This window comes from Polypterus senegalus, chromosome 3, assembly GCF_016835505.1.
Source record: "Polypterus senegalus isolate Bchr_013 chromosome 3, ASM1683550v1, whole genome shotgun sequence".
Classification (NCBI taxonomy): domain Eukaryota; kingdom Metazoa; phylum Chordata; class Cladistia; order Polypteriformes; family Polypteridae; genus Polypterus; species Polypterus senegalus.
The window spans coordinates 27,085,930-27,103,769 of NC_053156.1; the positions used below are offsets into that span (position 1 = coordinate 27,085,930).

A 17,840-nucleotide genomic window follows, 5' to 3' on the forward strand; every position below is an offset into this window, starting at 1 on the left:
TAGAAATAGTGGGTGGTGATTTTGGCATGACACCATAAGTAGAACTGAGAGAGTTACCTGTGTACTTGTGGATAGACTTGGTTAACATTGTCACTATACATTTTGGGGAGTATTAGCTTGGCATGGTTCCCACAGAAACTTTACAATGGAATAGACTCAGCTCTGGACTCCTGGTCAGACCTGCTGTTGAGGTGAAGAAGCAAAGTGGGGTTTTGCATTGACGGTTAGGATTGTCACTGGACACACTGAGAAGTGCTGGCTTGACACTGAATCCATGGATAGGCAGCCATGGATTTGGTACTGAACATTAGAGCAACCTATAAGAAAACTGGCCATTCAGCCCAACAAAGCTCACCAGTCATGTCCACTTAACTCGTCTAAAAAAACATCAAGTCTAGTTTTGAAAGTCCCTAAAGTCTTACTGTCTACCACGCTACCTGGTAGCTTATTCCAAGTGTCTATGGGTTCTCTGTGTAAAGATAAACGTCTTAATGTTTGTGCAAAATTTACGTTTCCAACTGTGTCCCCGTGTTCTTGATGAACTCATTTTAAAGTCACAATCTTGGTCCACTGGACTAATTAACTTCATCATTTTAAACACGTCAGTCGTGTCTCCTCTTAATCTTCTTTTGCTTAAACTGAAAAGGATTAGCTCATGACTCAGTAGCCCTGGAATCGGCCTAATCGCTCTTCTCTGGACTTTTTGTAGCCTGGAGACCAAAACTGCACACGGAACACCAGATGAGGCTTCACCAGTGTGTTATAAATCTTGAGCAGAACCTCCTTGGACTTGTACTCTATATACCGTGCTATATAACCTAATATTCTGTTAGCCTGAATCCATGGTGCCATAGATACCTTCGTTTTCCAATTTTTGCAACATTTGGGAAAATGTTGACTGGGTTTTGTTTTCCTGAATAGAGATGGTGGATAAGTGGATCGATGGATAGAGTTCAGAGAGCTGGGCAGTGTAGGTTGTGGGGGGAAGGGGTTACACCACAGAATGTTTCAGTGATTGATATTTGGCACTTGACCCACAGGTGTAGATAAGTTGGCTCTCCACTGAGTGAATAGGCTGACCTCATGCCGGGGTTATGTGTTGGCAGTGAGTTCATGAATGGGCTTGGGATGGCTTGCTATTGGCTTTTTTGTTTTGTGCTAAATTGGCTCTGGGCTTACAGGTGGAGTTGGGATGCTTTGGTACAGAGTTCATGGATAACAATTGTGGTAGAAGATGTGGTTGTGGTGGGAACTCAGTGTGCTTGGTGCTTGACCCTTCGAGAGACCTGCGTGGGGTATTGTTTTGCCATTGAACGTATGAATAAAGCTGTGGAGGATTCTCACTGGCACGTTCAAGTGAGGCATACTATAGTTGTGCACCTTTCATTGAAGGTTACACCTTGCCTGATGAGGGGCCTTAGCTGCCTCGAAAGCTTGCATTTGTAATCTATTCAGTTAGCTAATAAAAGGTGTCATTTCACCCTACTTTCTCCTGTATCAATCTATGGCTAACATGGTACAACACTCTACTGCAGTGAATGGAAGTGAAACAGAGAGAGAAAGATAGACCATGCACATATGGCGCCTCATTAGATGTCTGGGCACCTCTTTGGGTAGGGGGTTTGAAACTATTTCTTACGTTTTATGTCATACTTTCATTTTGGATAGAAAGTGGCATAGATTTAAGTATATTGTTTATGTAATCATGAAGTATATGATCAACACTAACTCTATTTTGTCAGAAACACTAAAGTTGCCATAATGAAATTGGAAATTTAGACACATTTTAAAAGCTGGATGATTACCTGATTCTCAGTCATGAGCTTGTCATTTGTTTGCCAGGAGGCGCAATAGTGTGAAGTCACATAATTTATAAACTATTTAGCTGGGCGTGTCAATCACTGGTATTGTCAATTAAAGAGTTAATATTTTTCCGAGATTCTGACAACTTAGGTAGTTTGAGCCAAAAAGAAGAAAAACCTCAGGATATTCATACATCCGAATATCAGTTTGCATTTAACAACACACCGTCTCTTTCCAAAAAGGATACTTTGTTAAAATTAAAATAGAAACTAACCCACGGCCTTTAATGATGATTATTTGTTTTTATTTCTATTTTAAACCTGTAAATAAATATATTTCTGAATCTTAAACCTCAACACCTTGGCTCCTGTGGTAAAGAGGTCTTGCTGGAGCATAGAAAGGGAACTTTTCTGTTTTCTATTTTCTTAACAGCTGTTTAACCCCGTACTCCATAAAGAACACCATGCAAAAGTAAAGTGCAGTAAACTTTATACAGAGTAAATGTATCCCAATATTTTCTGTGTTTTAAATTATTGATGTAAGCAACAGTAGTTAGCATTGCTGCCTCACAGCTACAGTGTCGCAGGTTCAAACCCTGTGCCCCAAAGTCTGTTTTTGAAATGCTGCCATTGATTTTTACTTTGATTTTTTTCTCCCTGATTCTTTAGATTTTTTGGTGCCTCTGAATTAGTGATGTGCTTTTTAATTAATTAGTGCCTTTAAACTGACAACATTAACTGTAGTTTTGTACCCTAGTGATATGTAGTTATGAGTGATCCAGTCAATTCTTATTTTGTGTCAGTTTCATTAAGTTGTATGCTAAAATTAATTTTGCCTGCGATTTTGCTATCTGTAAACACAAAACCCTCTAAAAAGTTTTTTGGGGTTAAAACTAATGAATATTACTTCCTAAAGGTTTGGTAACACTCTGTATCCATTTTGGACCAGTAAATAACTCAGAAAGGTCCAGATGAAAATAAACAGGGGAGTAATATCTTTTGGAAGTGTAACTGGGCTAAACCCATGATGAAGCAAAAAGATGTACTCCTGTATCAATCTATAATCCAGTGAGGCATTGCAGTTGTAATCTACAGTACTGTAAAGTGGTTAAGAAAAAATGATAGCGCTTTGGTCCTTTCAGATTTTGCTGACTACTGCTGCGTGATGAGAATTGTAATGTCTATGTTGGCTTTGCCACAAGGTTTATACAAGGTTTTTGTATACTGTATAGTAAGTATCTTTCTTCTTGCGTCAGTGGTCTAAATTTTGCTGGTCATGAAACTGTATGGTTTTGCAAAATAATTTTTGTGGGAGTGATGGTTCTTTGCAGTATAAATTCCCCCAGCTAATTTTGGGTAGAGCCATTCAAGTCTGCTACTGATATTTTGTAGCAAAACTAAATGTGTTTTAAAGGCACCTGCACTGTTCTTGCAAGTCTAAAAAGTTATCTTTTAAACTTGATGCCATACTGATAGGCTCCCTTTAAAAAAAACCAAACCAAATATTTTGCCATGCAACAGAGAAAGCAGTGTGAGAAGCTGTCATGTGTGAGGTTTTGGTGTGTTGAAGTCCTTACCCTTTCTGCTTCAGTATTTTATAGATAAAAGGCACTTATTAAGGTGGAAAGCATCTTGGAAGGCAACACATTTTTAAAACATATGGTTTTATTGTGTGTGCTTAAAATCTGTAATGAACACTATGGGTTGACAATTATATTATGAGAATTATATTATGGCCCCCACATGTTATTTAGCGACTTTGCATAAGACTACACCTAAAATTCAACAGTTTTTATATTTTTTCAAGAAAAATATTTTGCTCCACATCACCAACAGAGACCATAGCTATAGGCTGAAGAAGCAGCTGTATCATGTTATATAGTGCTTTTCAATAGTAAACACTATCTTAGTGTGCTTTATGCCTTCAATGCCATAGTTTCAATATTTCTGCGTTGTAAGCCATAGGCCTAACACAACATACCACTAATCAACTAATTTATCGATAATTCTAATTCCTCCATATTGCTTGCTGATTCTATACCTGCTAAGACTCAATCTTGTTTAGTATGACTATGAATGGGCTTTGCTTTATTTTGCATTCAAATATTTTTACACTTGCTAATACTATTTCAGTTCAGGATTGCAGACTATCCCAGAAGCACTGGGCACAAAGTAGGAACCAGCACTGGACAGAGTGCCAATGCATCTCAGGACGTAGGTTGTGCACATACACATACACATACATACTCACTTGGGACATATGTGTCATATCTGAATGGTTACAGACTCTAGTATCTTGTATGGTGTTCTCAAGGTGGATGTCATTTTGTTTACGTTGTCTCTGAAACCATGTTCAAGTTGTCGTTCCAGGACAGTCATTCCCCTTCAGCCAACGAACTTTAAAGTCACAATCTGATATCATAAAATAGGAAGTGAATGAACAGACTCGCAAAATCCAATATTCCAAGGAAAAATAAACAATGTGTGACTAGAATCCCCCCACCTGTGTGGAAAAACATCTTTCATTATTTTGGGTTTTAAAATCTGTATTAGAAAGGATGTGAAATCATATATACTCAGCAAAAAAAGAAACGTCCTCTGACTTTCAACTGTTTTTACTTTCAGTAAACTTAATGTGTAAATATTTGTATGAACACTAAAAGAGTCAACACCATAAACTAAAAATGTTTCACAATGTGTCCCTGAATGAAGGGAGGCTCAAAATCAAAAGTACCAGTCAGTATCTGGTGTGGCCACCAGCTGCTTGAAGTACTGCAGTGCATCTCCTCCTCATGGACTGGACCAGATTTGTCAGTTCTTGCTGTGAGATGTTACCCCACTCTTCCACCAAGGCACCTGCAAGTTCCTGGACATTTCTGGGGGGAATGGCCCTAGCCCTCACCCTCGATCCAACAGGTCCCGATCTCAAGACGATAAACCGAAGTCCATCACCCCTGGTGAGACAAAACCGGACTCATCAGTGTAACACTTTTGCCACTCCTGTCTGGTCCAGCGAAGGTGGGTTTGTGGCCATAGGCGGCGTTGTTGCTGATGATGTCTGGTAAGGACCTGCCTTACAACAGGCCTACAAGCCCTCAGTCCAGCCTCTCTCAGCCTATTGTGGACAGTCTGAGCACTGATGGAGGGATTGTGTGTTCCTGGTGTGACCCGGGCAGTTGTTGTGACATCCTGTATCAGGTGTGATATTGGATGCGATCCTGTGCAGGTGTTGTTTGGCTGCAGGATGATCAGCTGTCCTTCCTGTCTCCCTGTAGCGCTATCTTAGGCGTCTCACAGTGCGGACATGGCAATTCATTGCCCTAGCCACATCAGCAGTCCTCATGCCTCCCTGCAGCATGCCTAATGCTAGTTCACGCAGATGAGCAGGGACCCTGGGCATCTTTCTTTGGGTGTTTTTCACAGTCGGTAGACAAGTCTCTTTAGTGTCCTGCGTTTTTAGAACTGTGACCTTAAATGCCTACTTTCTGTAAGCTGTTAAGGTCTTAACGACCATTCCACAGGTGCATGTTAATTAATTGATTATGGTTAATTGAACATGCATGGAAAACATTGTTTAAACCCTTTACAATGAAGATCTGTAAAGTTATTTGGATTTTTAAAACATTATCGTTGAAATACACAGTCCTGAAAAAGGGACGTTTCTTTTTTTGCTGAGTATACATAGGGTCCCAGATTGATGGTATCAGTGGCTAACTTTAAAAGTGATAGGTTGAAAGTAATCACCTCTTCTGGAACAACAGAAACTCAGTGAAATCAAATAGTGTCCCACAGGGATGATGGAAGGCATGCTGTTTTTTGTTGTAACTTGCTGGAAAAGGGGGACTTGGTTGTTCAGTAATTACTGATTTTTTATCTGTGAACTTACAGTGGTGTGAAAAACTATTTGCCCCTTTCCTGATTTCTTCTTCTTTTGCATGTTTGTCACACAAAATGTTTCTGATCATCAAACACATTTAACCATTAGTCAAATATAACACAAGTAAACACAAAATGCAGTTTTTAAATGATGGTTTTTATTATTTAGGGAGAGAAAATCCAAACCTACATGGCCCTGTGTGAAAAAGTAATTGCCCCTGAACCTAATAACTGGTTGGGCCACCCTTAGCAGCAATAACTGCAATCAAGCGTTTGCGATAACTTGCAATGAGTCTTTTACAGCGCTCTGGAAGAATTTTGGCTCACTCATCTTTGCAGAATTGTTGTAATTCAGCTTTATTTGAGGGTTTTCTAGCATGAACCGCCTTTTTAAGGTCATGCCATAGCATCTCAATTGGATTCAGGTCAGGACTTTGACTAGGCCACTCCAAAGTCTTCATTTTGTTTTTCTTCAGCCATTCAGAGGTGGATTTGCTGGTGTGTTTTGGGTCATTGTCCTGTTGCAGCACCCAAGATCGCTTCAGCTTGAGTTGACGAACAGATGGCGGACATTCTCCTTCAGGATTTTTGGTAGACAGTAGAATTCATGGTTCCATCTATCACAGCAAGCCTTCCAGGTCCTGAAGCAGCAAAACAACCCCAGACCATCACACTACCACCACCATATTTTACTGTTGGTATGATGTTCTTTTCTGAAATGCTGTGTTCCTTTTACGCCAGATGTAACGGGACATTTGCCTTCAAAAAGTTCAACTTTTGTCTCATCAGTCCACAAGGTATTTTCCCAAAAGTCTTGGCAATCATTGAAATGTTTCTTAGCAAAATTGAGATGAGCCCTAATGTTCTTTTGCTTAACAGTGGTTTTGCGTCTTGGAAATCTGCCATGCAGGCCGTTTTGCCCAGTCTCTTTCTTATGGTGGAGTCGTGAACACTGACCTTAACTGAGGCAAGTGAGGCCTGCAGTTCTTTAGACGTTGTCCTGGGGTCTTTGTGACCTCTCGGATGAGTCGTCTCTGCACTCTTGGGGTAATTTTGGTCGGCCGGCCACTCCTGGGAAGGTTCACCACTGTTCCATGTTTTTGCCATTTGTGGATAATGGCTGTCACTGTGGTTCGCTGGAGTCCCAAAGCTTTAGAAATGGCTTTATAACCTTTACCAGACTGATAGATCTCAATTACTTCTGTTCTCATTTGTTCCTGAATTTCTTTGGATCTTGGCATGATGTCTAGCTTTTGAGGTGCTTTTGGTCTACTTCTCTGTGTCAGGCAGCTCCTATTTAAGTGATTTCTTGATTGAAACAGGTGTGGCAGTAATCAGGCCTGGGGGTGGCTACGGAAATTGAACTCAGGTGTGATACACCACAGTTAGGTTATTTTTAACAAGGGGCAATTACTTTTTCACACAGGGCCATGTAGGTTTGGATTTTTTCTCCCTAAATAATAAAACCATCATTTAAAAACTGCATTTTGTGTTTACTTGTGTTATATTTGACTAATGGTTAAATGTGTTTGATGATCAGAAACATTTTGTGTGACAAACATGCAAAAGAATAAGAAATCAGGAAGGGGGCAAATAGTTTTTCACACCACTGTAGTTGAGCCAAGGTTTTGAATTATTTATGGTTAATTAATTATTCCGTATGTAAAGGAACATTTAAATGTACTGGCACCCTTACTGGACTGTAATTTAATTTTTTTTTAGGTGTTGCTATCATCAGAAATGGTTTATGTGCCTTATACTGTACTTCTGAAGGTCTGCTGTGGTGAGGGGCACTGAATTTTGCATGCATTACCAGTTCATTAGCTTCTGAACTCCTGCCTGCAAAATGTAACTTAGAAAGAATGAATAATGACTTTGATGTATTGGGGAACTGAATTTGTTAAGAATTGCCTGTTGCCAGTGGGTGAGGTGTCTGGTAGCTATTCTGTGATGGAGACAGGATCCTTTAACATTTACAAGTTCTGTGACTCCTTAAACTTTAAACACTCACTCTGATGACCAACATGTTGAATTTGTTAAAAACTGCTAACTCCCACAGTTGGAATTCTGTTACTTATAACTCCAAACAGTTAAAATGCTAATTGTACACAAGAATAACAGTGCTGAACGTTATCATCAAAAGTCTTACTGTATTTGGAAACACATTTCTGACAACAAGCACACAAGGTAGAGGAGACTCTGTTTCACTTCAGTCTGACACAATTTACTTGCTAGCACTTCACCTCCTTTCCAAGGAAGAGAGGAGAAGGAGTCCGCCAAAGCTGCCTGTGGTTAGCGATGTGAGTCATCATTCCAGATTATGTCATACTGAGCAAGGCGTCATTTTGAGGAAGCCCTGTAAAAATTTACCGACAGAGCTTTTCTGGAAGTTACTGACCTCTGTAGTAATTGAGCCTGTGCCTAAAATTACTGGAGAAATGTTGCTGAGTTTCCGTCTATGATAATGCTAAATGGTGCTTTATGAATTATTTTAATAAACAGAAACACAGAGAAAGCACATTGATTCAGTGATTTGCATTGTAGCTTCTTGGATCCAGGGTTATGTGTATGAATCCCACCTATGATTGTTTTCTATGTGAAGCTTGAATTATCTCCCTATTTCTCTGCGGATTTCCCCCTCCCCTCATCCCCAAAGATGTACAGGTTATGTTAGCGAGCAATTGCAAATTGTACATACAGGTGCCGGTCATAAAATTAGAATATCATGACAAAGTTGATTTATTTCAGTAATTCCATTCAAAAAGTACACAGACTGATGTATTTCAAATGTTTATTTCTTTTAATTTTGATGATTATAACTGACAACTAATGAAAGTCCCAAATTCAGTATCTCAGAAAATTAGAATATTGTGAAAAGGTTCAATATTGAAGACACCTGGTGCCACACTCTAATCAGCTAATTAACTCAAAACACCTGCAAAAGCCTTTAAATGGTCTCTCAGTCGAGTTCTGTAGGCTACACAATCAGGGGGAAGACTGCTGACTTGACAGTTGTCCAAAAGACGACCATTGACACCTTGCACAAGGAGGGCAAGACACAAAAGGTCATTGCTAAAGAGGCTGGCTGTTCACAGAGCTCTGTGTCCAAGCACATTAATAGAGAGGCGAAGGGAAGGACAAGATGTGGTAGAAAAAAGTGTACAAGCAATAGGGATAACCGCACCCTGGAGAGGATTGTGAAACAAAACCCATTCAAAACTGTGGGGGAGATTCACAAAGAGTGGACTGCAGCTGGAGTCAGTGCTTCAAGAACCACCACGCACAGACGTATGCAAGACATGGGTTTCAGCTGTCGCATTCCTTGTGTCAAGCCACTCTTGAACAAGAGACAGCGTCAGAAGCGTCTCGCCTGGGCTAAAGACAAAAAGGACTGGACTGCTGCTGAGTGGTCCAAAGTTATGTTCTCTGATGAAAGTAAATTTTGCATTTCCTTTGGAAATCAAGGTCACAAAGTCTGGAGGAAGAGAGGAGAGGCACAGAATCCACATTGCTTGAGGTCCAGTGTAAAGTTTCCACAGTCAGTGATGGTTTGGGGTGCCATGTCATCTGCTGGTGTTGGTCCATTGTGTTTTCTGAGGTCCAAGGTCAATGCAGCCATCTACCAGGAAGTTTTAGAGCACTTCATGCTTCCTGCTGCTGACGAACTTTATAGAGATGCAGATTTCATTTTCCAACAGGACCTGGCACCTGTACAAAGTGCCAAAACTACCAGTACCTGGTTTAAGGACCATGGTATCCCTGTTCTTGATTGGCCAGCAAACTCACCTGACCTTAAGAAAATCTATGGGGTATTGTGAAGAGGAAGATGCAATACGCCAGACCCAACAATTCAGAAGAGCTGAAGGCCACTATCAGAGCAACATGGGCTCTCATAACACCTGAGCAGTGCCACAGACTGATCGACCCCATGCCACACAGCATTGCTGCAGTAATCCAGGCCAGAGGAGCCCCAACTAAATATTGAGTGCTGTACATGCTCATACTTTTCATGTTCATACCTTTCAGTTGGCCAACATTTCCAAAAATCCTTTTTCTGCATTGGTCTTAATTGATATTCTAATTTTCCGAGATACTGAATTTGGGACTTTCATTAGTTGTCAGTTATAATCATCAAAATTAAAAGAAATAAACATTTGAAATACATCAGTCTGTGTGTAATGAATGAATATAATATACAAGTTTCACTTTTTGAATGGAATTACTGAAATAAATCAACTTTGTCATGATATTCTAATTCTATGACCGGCACCTGTATGTTCGGGGTATTGTGTATGAGCATCGAGATGGGCAGGCACCCCGTTCAGGGATACCTGGATGGATGGAAGCAGCATTGTTACCAGTGCTTCTGTGAGGCCTTGGATCACTTTACTTTCTAATTGGATTAGATTAATGTGAGTGTGATTTGTTAAAAACTGATCAATAAAACATGTTTAGTAGAGTTTACCATGAACCAGAATTGTATCTTTTTTCCTACTTACTGGGGTTTTTTCTAAATGTTTGAATCGTAGGCATTTGCATCATTCAGCATCCTCTCATATCTAAAAATGAAGATTCACCTTTGTTTGACAATCTCCCTTTTTTGTTGTTGGCAGATGTTTGTTGTGACATTTAAGCTGCTCAGGAAGTCAGATTCTTAGAACTAACGCAAATGTGAGCTTGAGGGACAACAAAAATGAACTTGCTAAGCAGTACACTTTTGACACCCTTCCTTTCCAGGAAAGAGTCAATTTGCTACTAATGTGTCACTATTAGCACTTCCTTAGACTGTTAGCCACTGGGATAAAATAAACCATACGAGGGGCATAGATGTACCAAAAGCAGTTGAGAGTAATCTGCATAAAAATAAAAGAGGGGTGAAACCTGCAGAGTCATAAAAAAATAACAAGTGAAAATGTATTTTGTATAGAGCCTTTTCATTGCAGTGCCCATATCACCCTTCTTGTTTCTGGTGACACATTATGGCTGTGTTTTGTGCTGCATCCTCATGACTCCAGAATCCCAAGTTTAAATCCCGGCCTGATTAATGTCAGTTTGGAGTCTGCAAGTTAACTCTTTGTCTTGTGTAACATGGAAGCATTGTTAAAGTTTAAGTCCAAATGATGATGCGTTAGTTAGGTATTATCTCACACAATCTTGGGTTCAAATCCCAACACAAATGCTATGAAGTTCGCATGTTGTCTGTGTGTCTTGTAAAATTCTGCAGCCTAGTTCAAAATGTGATATGCTAGTTATTTGCTGTCTCATACTGTGCTGTGGTCAGAGTCAGAGTGACTGTGTGGAGCTTGCACTTTCCCCCGTCTGTTGTATAACTAGAAGGCATGGTACAAGTTTAAGTGCAAATGATGGTGGGGTGGTTAAGTGCAGTCTCACAAAGTGTTTAGAACATGGCTTAACCAATGTCTTCGTTCTTCTCATGCATTGTACAATTAGTTGCCGACTTCAAGCTCAACTTCGAATAGTGACAGTGCTCTCAATTCACTAAATATGTATACAACTGTATTGTATTTGTAAAGAGCACCAGGAAGGTGTTCACTGTGAGAAGGTACTACATAAAATCACATGTAAGATTACACAGTATACTGGTACTGGAAAACTACTGAAAGTGCAAATTTTAAAATGGCACAGTCCCAGCATTTGGGGATTTTCGGTACTGAAAGTAAATGTCGTCTTTAAACCCCCCAGCCCATTCAACAATCAGTAGTGTAGGTGCAGGAATATAAGATTGGACATGCTGGAGACTTCCCGAAACCACACATTTCGAAACAATTGAAGCTTTGCGTGGTCTGTACAGGAACTATATACCTTTCTTCCCATGTCACTGGTGTGAATTTTTACAAAGGAAAACTTAGTCTTACTACAGATTTAGCGTGAATTATTTGGATATATGTAAACTTGATGATTTTCTATTGAATCAGTAAATGGCTTTGAGATGATTTTTAGTACAGAAAGGCACTATATAAAACTACAAGGTGAGAAGATCAAACACCACCTTGAGAAGGTCAGTCTGCCATTGTTGCCTTGTCTTATCAACGAATAGCCATGACTGTAAGAAGGGGCTATAAAAAATAAAGTTTTCGTGTCGTTTTCTGTCCAGTCAGCATATTTTACCATCCAGCTTTAAATTCTGTCTCTCTGTTTCTGGTGGACAGTTTTTATTGCATTTTTTTTGAGTATTATCTGTCACACTCAGTCAGTTCCTAATGTCTCTCCCAACTTCATTTTGGCTCATGAGATGATGAACGTTTCCTAGCCAACAGTTGTAAAAAGGAATATTTGGCAGGAAGAGTAGCTTTCTAAGTCCCATAGTAAAATTAAAAAGTAATTATAATCATAATGATAACATATGGCTTTAAAATCTACAATATAAACTTTTCTAACATTTGATTAGTGCCAAACACACACATTCGTATGTACATTCTTAAAGCCGCTCAATCCAGTTTAGGGTCATAGTAGATAAAATCCTGTTACATTTTCTCTGAGCACGTGAATTACTGAACTTGTGATGTTAGCAGAGAAGATGCTGGTGATGTTCAGTGGTAATGTAGTCACATTTACGACATGATAGTTTTGAACATTCCATCTGTGTTGTGTTTATTGTTCTTTAAAAAGCACTTCATGATGTTTTTCACACTTTAAAATGACTTATGGAAGAACTGAGAGAAACAAAATTAATACCTGTATTAACACTGAACATATTTTAAAAATGGGAATTTTAAAATATTAAAAAACAAAGGCAAATCATGCATATGATTTTTCATTGTTGAAATGCATCATTGTTAAAAGACAAACTGCAAAGTGCAAAGGGGTGTTGTACTCATGGCAGTAGTGGGCACTTGGCACAGCACTCATAGTGTTTTATCAACTATAGTTGATAATAAGGGTTCTATATAATTCAGTTGTCAATTACAATTGTTTGTAAAATGCATTTAAAGCAGCACCCATCAGGGTAGAGATATGTCTTATTCAATGTACAGTATATTCATGGCACTGTACTGCTGTCAAAACGTTTTTGTATCAAAAGCTGGCTCTCCTGGCCAGAGTTCTTTGTACTTTGTGTGCTTTTCTTGATACTCTAAGGCCGGGTTTATACTTAACGCGACGCGTGCGCCTGTGGAAGTTTATACTTGTGCGCATACTTTATGTAAATCTGGAAGATTCCATCAGGTGGCAGTGCAAGGTATCATCACAGTGAGATGTGAATTGCCTGAAACACCCATTAAATTCCGTGGACACCTTGCCACAATATCCCTGAAAAGGATGGATGTTTAATGATTAAATCCATCAATCCAGGGATACGCCCAATCCAGCAAGCGTTGGGCGCGAGGCAGAAACAATCCCTGGATGGGACATCAGCTCATCACAAGGTGATTACAAGCACTCATGTACACTAGCATCATTTTACCATCACCAAATCCCCAAACCTGCATGTCTTTGGAAGGAAACCGGCGCCCACTGTGGAAACCCACCAGAAAAACATGCAGACACCAGGCAGGGAATAAGAGGGACATGACTCACTGTGAGACAGCAGTGCTACTGTGTCGCCCCCATGTGTAATTATTAACCTTATTCATTATATAAATGAACGATTTATCTGTAAAATGTAATACACATAGTTTGAGACATTTCATCATGAAAGTGATATCAAGTATAAATCTAAGGATTTTAAATGGGCAGAGAGCTGAAATATCATAAATTTAATATGTTCTGTGTGGCGAATGCTGCTTGCCGCTGCTGTCAATTCAGGAAGAAGCCCCAGAAGCGCATAGCGATTAACACCTGGGTTGGTTTTAAGATGCCGTTAACGACAGTCTACTTCAATGATTAAATAAATTACGAGATTAAAGTGGACATTTTGAGATTGAAGCCAAAATTTCCACTTTGATCACAAAATACTCCTTTTCACTGTGTCCCTAACTTTTTTTTCCTCTGTGGTTCAAATACGCCACCATAAATTCTGATGCTGAAAAAAAAAAAAAACGGCACAGAAGATGGTATGTGAGAACTTTAAAATGTATTGCGTTATTATGATGGGGAATATGCAACTATTAAATATAAAAGCATCACAAATGCATTTGTATGTCAGCATTTTGCCTCACCATATCGAACCATTCATCAAACATTGAAGCAGGCACTGTATGATCCACAAAGCGGCTTTCTCTCACATGTAGATAGTAAACACAGACTCAGACGACACGTTTCTGACTTTATCACACTGCGCCCCCCGACTTTTTGCTGGTACTGCAGTTTGCGCATGTGTCGGGTTAATTTCTTAAAACCTGCTCAGAGGACATTTCAAACGAACATTGGGAACGCGTGGCAGCCACGATGCTTGTGCGTATGCGTTCTGAGCGTGAAGTGTAAACTGGCCTTAAACGTTTCACTGCACCCCTGCTGACAAACTGGACAAAGAAGGACTGAATTTCATTATACGTTCCCATAATTTGTGTATGTGTGTATGGTTTACTTCATAGGTAATGTCTTCATTGTCTCAGTATGTTTTCTGCAAATCATGTTTGCACAGATTGTTACTTATTAAAATATAATTATATCACTTTCAGTCAACCACACTCTCTCCTTTATTTGAGAAGTCTTGAGAAAGGAGAAGTACCAGAGGATTGGAAAGTTGCAAATATGACTTGAATCTTCAATAGGGGAGACAAAATGGATCCTAGTAATTGTCAGATCAATAAGTCTTCTGTGCCATGCAAAAATTATGGAACTATAATAAGAAATAAATTAGAAAATTACCTAAAGGAAAATAATAAACCAATGATCTATTAAGTATATGAAATAGAGGTTCTGCCAAATCGATCTTTTAAATTTTTCTGAAGAAGCAACGAGAAGAGTTGACAAAAACAAAGCATATGAGTATAATTTACCTAGACTTTAAAAAGCTTTTGATATGGTAATCCCACACCAAAGATTAATTCTGAAACTAGAATCTTTAGGCCTAAGAAGTAAACCATTAAACTGGATCTCTATTTGGTTAACTGGAACAGATCAGAAAAGAATGCTCCACATGGGGCGAAATCATCAGTGGAGTCCCTCAAGGGTCTGTCCTTAAACCATTATTTTTCTGATTTATATTAATGACGTTGATTCTGATGTACTGTAGTTTTTAAGCTTGTGAAATTTACAGGTGATCCTAAAATTAAATGGATGGCAGACACTAAGGAGGTGGCAAATAGAATTTTAAAAATCCTGGACAACTTTCAGAACTGGGCGAACACTTGGAAAATGCAGTTTAACGTAAAAAAGTGCAAAGTGCTATACGTAGGCAAAAGGAACAACAATTATAAATAGAAGATAGAAGACGCTTTCCAACAGGAAGCAACCACTAAAAAGGATTTAGGGGGTATATGTTAACACAACATTTTAATCAACTAAGCAATGCATAGAAGCAGTTAAAAGGCAAATAAAATGTTAAGTTATATCCTAAAAACTTCTGAATTTTAGTCACAGGATGTTATGCTCAACTATATAATGCACTTGTAAGACCACATCTGGAGTTTTGTTTTCTGATCACCACAATGCAAAGAAAGACATTGCAGCACATGAAGCCATTCAGAAGAGAGTAACCATGTGCCTCCCAGGACTTCAGGACATGTCCTATTTTAATCTTAAGCACATAAGACTGTGTGGGGACCTATTGCACTTCTTTAAAATGCTAAAAGACATATTGATAAAGTAGATCTAGCAACATACTTTCAATGTAAGAGTAAATCACATACTTCAGTGGGAAATTAAGAGGGAGTTCAATTAAGAGTGAAGCCAGGAAGCACTTCTTTATGCAAAGAATTATGAGACTCTGGAACAAACTGCCAAGTTATGGGCTTGAAGCAGAAAATTTGACAACCTTTACGAAAAATCTGGATAAGATATTGGGACATCTTAGCAATTAGTTAACAAATGGGCTTGGAGGACTGACTGGTCTCCTCTCATTTGTCAAATTTCTGATGTTTCTGTTTCATATGTAATGGTTTCCTCCTAGGAGAGTGAGCACTTATCTTAAAACCAAAGCTTTGTGATACCAAGAATTTCATTTGCAAATTATTCAGTGAGGGGAACAAGAACCTTTAAAATACGGATGACAGCAGATTTTAAAAATAAGTCTCATATAGACCTCTACTTGGAGACTCATTTGAAACTATATATAAATGCCAACAAATTCTTATTGTTGAATGTTGAATAATCGTTTCAGGTGTCATTGTTTCTTAGTATTTTTTTACAATTGTATTCCAAACCAATTAAGTGATTTGTTGAGGGTCGCACACCGAGTCAAAAATGGGGACGAATCTACTGTATAGAATTTGTTTTTAAAGTATTATTTTTTTGATAAAAAATGATCTACATAGGTAGGAAATACTGTACTTTCAAATGGATGAAGTTTTAATTCACCATACATTAACCCAAGAAATGTTGAGAATCCTTGCTGTTTATGCTGCAATAGCCTTGCAGTCTTTTGAAAAGTATATGATAAAAAGATCATCATGAATGAGGTTGTTGTACGAATATTTAACTTTGTGCAACTACATCAGGAATATGGGTGGAACTGGACTTTAAACCACAAGACTGCTGCTTCAATCATCACCTATGATGCACTGTGTGACTTTGAGCAAGTAGGTTATCCTACCTGTGCTCAAAGTGTACAGTATGAATCTGAACTTGTAAAATGCTGAGTGGTGTTCACTATTGAAAGGAACTACATAAAACAAAGGATGATTGTATGCTACTTGGGAAAGTTGCAAAAAAATAGCTTAGGTGAAAACCAGGAGGAATGTGTTCATTTTTCCTGAAGCACAGCAGTAAATTCGTAGGTTACATTTTATGTCCTGGCGCGCCGCATGTAAACAGTATAACAGATAATTTGTTCTGGTTGGTGGTTGAGACTTATTTTTATACAGTTTTTCCGTCCAAATGTGAAAGGCAAACATGTTAGGTTCATTGGTGACACTTTATTGGCCCCAAATGACAGAGTGTGGCTAGTGGAGGCCGTGACACCCCATCCACCATTGCTTCCGGCCTCATGCTCAATGCATGCAGAATGTTCCTGAAATAATAATAATAATAATAATGCATTTTATTTATGGGTTGGTCATCCACACAAACTATTGGGTTTTATAGCTATGTTATGCAAATTATCCTAGCCTTCATAGGTTTATGCAAGTCCGTATTTATTCAGTTTTGTTACAGTGTACTTCAGGTTTCTATTTGCGGGCTCCTACAGATCTGAACTAATGCACTGGCAATCTCAGCTGTTTATTAAAGGAAATTTCGGTAACATTGACATTAAAAGTAGATAGAAGATTTTTATTTATGGTGATCTAAATATGCACTGAAATAATTGGACTTTTGTGTAGTGCTCGTCAGGGTCATTTAAATTGGCTGTGATTTCATCAGTGACCTAAAACAGATGGATTTTCATTGTGTGCATTTGTTTGGAAAAGTTGTTCCAAATTAGTGATAGAGATGTTGCATAGTCATTTTTGATTCCTCTCTTTCTTATTCCAACCACATACACCATATTAAGAAGCTTTCTTACTTCCATCTTTGTAGCATATCCCATGTTCGTTCATTCTTTCCTTTTGTAATGCTGAGAAATGTGTCCATATTTCTTTCACATCCTGAATTGACTATTGTAATTCCCAACTTCCCAACAGGATTGAATATAAAATTCTATTAATAACCTGGCACTGGACTACATCAGTGACCTTCTCCTTCACTCTGCTACTGTTCACTCACTAATTAAGGTCCTCTGATTCTGGTAACCTTGTTGTGCCCCACACTAACCTGCACTCTGTGGGCGACAAGGCCTTCAGCTCTATAGCGCCCAGACTTGGGAATGACCTCCTTAAATTAATTAAATCAGCTAACGCAATACTTTCTTTTCAAAACAACTAACTTGAAACAGTGGCTGAGGTGTAATTCAAACTCAGAACTTTTTGAGAGTGCACTTTTTCACTGTACTATTATGTACCCACTTGTAAAAAGAAGAAAAATGCTGACTCACTTTGGTAAAAGTAGAAAATGATTTTCTTTAACCAGCCTGGTTTCTTTAACCAGGCTGGTTAAAAAAAAAAAAAAAGAAAATGATTTTCTTTAAGCCAAATGTTGTTGGTAGATTTAAAAAGTGCATTATCC

The 17,840-nt window shown here is 38.7% G+C and overlaps 1 protein-coding gene across 4 annotated transcripts in view; it reads left to right on the plus strand.

The window, feature by feature from the left end:
• Positions 1-17,840, plus strand: part of LOC120524950 (vitamin D3 receptor A-like) — a 171,427-nt gene that overhangs the window by 93,413 nt on the left and 60,174 nt on the right. The window lies entirely within an intron of this gene.